Source organism: Eschrichtius robustus, chromosome 5 (assembly GCF_028021215.1).
Source record: "Eschrichtius robustus isolate mEscRob2 chromosome 5, mEscRob2.pri, whole genome shotgun sequence".
Taxonomy (NCBI): domain Eukaryota; kingdom Metazoa; phylum Chordata; class Mammalia; order Artiodactyla; family Eschrichtiidae; genus Eschrichtius; species Eschrichtius robustus.
The window spans coordinates 36,802,726-36,806,017 of record NC_090828.1 but is presented as its reverse complement, the minus strand read 5'-3'; the positions used below and the strand labels follow the sequence as shown (position 1 = coordinate 36,806,017).

General features: G+C 41.7%; 1 pseudogene; it reads left to right on the top strand.

The window, feature by feature from the left end:
• Positions 1 to 582: 582 nt before the first annotated feature.
• Positions 583 to 2,522, top strand: LOC137764612 (T-complex protein 1 subunit zeta pseudogene; annotated as a pseudogene).
• Positions 2,523 to 3,292: the final 770 nt, after the last annotated feature.

Here is a 3,292-nt window from a genome sequence, read left to right as displayed (position 1 = left end):
ATAGTATTTTTAAAATAGCTTGTATTATAAAATGTGTCAACATTTGGAAGATCTGCATAACTCAGTAGCCAATATCTTCAAATGACCAATGCATGATGATATAAAATTATGTGTGGGTAAAAGACCGATCCAAAGTTAGTAAGATAAAACCATCTATTTTCACATAACAGAATTTTAAAAGTTCATCAATAATGGTTTAAATCACACATGGCAGCTACCCTTAATAAAATAACACTTGTCCAGTTTTGCTCTAACCCAGATAAACAAAAGCTCTTTGAGTCCTCAAGCATTTCTAAGCATGTTCTCTTGACCTGAACAATGAAGCTCCTAAAGGAATGGTTCCCAAGTTAAGAACACTTGCTCTAATAAAAAGCCCTCAATTCCATGAAGTGAAGTATAGGCTTCTGCCATGCAGAAGCCTCCTAGAGTCAGGTCTCTGTGTGAGAGGAAATCTGTCTCGTGAAAGTAGGAGACTGAAACAAACAAACAAAAAAAGAGCAGTGTAAAATTACAAGGATGGCAGGCCATGCTGAACTGGCTCTGGGCTTTCCGGTTCCCTCATTTTCTTCTGCTGGGTCAGCTATGGCGGCCGTGAAGACCCTGAACCCCAAGACCGAGGTGGCCTGAGCCTAGGGGGTATTGGTGGTCAACATCAGCGTGGCCCGGGGGCTGCAGAATGTGCTGAGGACCAACTTGGGGCCTAAGGGCACCATGAAGATGCTTGTTTCTGGTGCTGGAGACATCAAGCTCACTAAAGATGGAAATATGCTGCTTCATGAAATGCAAATTCAACACTCAACAACCTCCTTAACAGCCAAATTAGCAACAGCCCAGAATGACATAACTGGTGATGGTACCACTTCCAATGTCCTAATCATGGGAGAGCTCCTGAAGCAGGTGGATCGCTACATTTCTAAAGGTCTTCGTCCCAGAATAATTACAGAAGGATTTGAAGGTGCAAAGGAAAAGGCACTTCAGTTTTTGGAACAAGTCAAAGTAAGCAAAGGAATGGACAGGGAAACACCATAGACGTGGCCAGGACATCTCTATGTACTCAAGTTCATGCTGAACTTGCTGATGTCTTAACAGAGGCTGTAGTGGACTCCATTTTAGCCATTAAAAAACAAGACGAACCTATTGACCTCTTCATGGTTGAGATCATGGAGATGAAACCTAAATCTGAAACCGATAGAAGCTTAATCAGAGGTCTTGTTTTGGACCATGGGGCATGGCATCCTGATATGAAAAAGAGAGTAGAAGATGCATACATCCTCACATGCAACGTGTCATTAGAATATGAAAAAACAGAAGTGAATTCTGGCTTTTTTTACAAGAGTGCAGAGGAGAGAGAGAGAGAAACTAGTGAAAGCTGAAAGAAAATTCATTGAAGACAGAGTTAAAAAAATAATAGACCGGGGCTTCCCAGGTGGCACAGTGGTTGAGAGTCTGCCTGCCAATGCAGGGGACACGGGTTCGAGCCCTGGTCTGGGAAGATCCCACATGCCGCGGAGCAACTGGGCCCGTGAGCCACAATTACTGAGCCTGCGCGTCTGGAGCTTGTGCTCCGCAGCAGGAGAGGCCGCGACAGTGAGAGGCCCGCGCACCGCGATGAAGATGAAGAGTGGCCCCCACTTGCCGTAACTGGAGAAAGCCCTCGCACAGAAACGAAGACCCAACACAGCCATAAATAAACTAATTAATTAATTTAAAAAAAAAAATAGACCTGAAAAATAAATCCTGTGATGATTCAGATAAAGGATTTGTTGTTATTAATCAAAAGGGAATTGACACCTTTTCCTTAGATGCTCTTGCAAAAGAAGGCATAGTAGCTCTGTGCAGAGCTAAAAGAAGAAATATGAAAAGACTGACTCTTGCTTGTGGTGGGGTAGCCCTAAATTCTCTTGATGACCTAAATCCTGATTGTTTGGGACATGCAGGACTTGTCTATGAATATACATTGGGAGAAGAGAAGTTCACCTTTATTGAGAAATGTAACAATCCTTGCTCGGTCACATTGTTGATCAAAGGACCAAAAAAGCACACACTTACTCAAATCAAAGATGCAATAAGAGATGGCTTGAGGGCTGTTAAAAATGCTATTGATGATTGCTGTGTAGTTCCAGGTGCTGGTGCAGTGGAAGTGGCAATGGCAGAAGCCCTGATTAAATACAAGCCCAGTGTAAAGGGCAGGGCCGAACTTGGAGTTCAAGCATTTGCTGATACATTGCTCATTATTCTCAAGGTTCTTGCTCAGAACTCTGGTTTTGACTTTCAGGAAACTAGTTAAAGTTCAAGCAGAACATTCAGAATCAGGTCAACTCGTGGGTGTGGACTTGAACACAGGTGAGCCAATGGTAGCAGCAGAAGTAGGCGTATGGGATATCTATTGTGTAAAGAAACAGCTTCTTCATTCCTGCACTGTGATTGCCACCAACATTCTCCTGGTTGATGAGATCATGAGAGCTGGAATGTCTTCTCTAAAAGGTTGCACTGAAGCTTCCCTTGTATCATCTGAATCATGAAGACTCTACAGAGTGATACTAAGAATATAGTTATGGAATTTTTGTCCAAGCTTCAAAAGATTTTCAAAGGATTTTTTTTCCCATATAAAAAAAAGGAGAGAACACTGGCACCTATTCAGATTCTGAAGTTCTGAAATTTATAATTACAGTATTTTTTAAATTGCACTGCAGTGTACACATACAGCAGGCCATACTTACCCAATAAAAAGGACATTTTACTTTAGCTTCAGTGATATAAAAATACATGTTAGATAAGCATGTTATCTACCTTGTTATTAAATATTCCTTGAAAAACAAATTTTAATGGTTTAATAATTCTTCTAATGAATGTATTTTAATTTATCTCCAATAGTTCCCCGTAATTAAGCATTTAAGTTTTCAATTTTTATGCTAGTTATAAATAAGACTTAAGTAACTTAAGGTTTGGAAAGCATTCCTGCTTCCTTAGTATAAATCCTTTTGAGCAGGGGTTCTCCCAATCCCCAGGCTGAAGACCAGTACTGGTCAGCGGGCCTGTTAGGAAGGAGGCCGCACAGCAGGTGAGCAGCGAGCAAGCAAGGGAAGCTTCATTTGCTGCTTCCCATCGCTTGCATTACCGCCGAACCATCCCCATTCCCCCCATCGTTCACATTACTGCCTGAACCATCTCCCCTCTTGAAAAATTGTCGTCCACGAAACCGGTTCCTGGTGCCAAAAATGTTGGGGACCGCTGCTTTTGAGTAAAAAAAAACTATTGGACAAATTGGACTTTTCATGCTTTTGAAATAGCT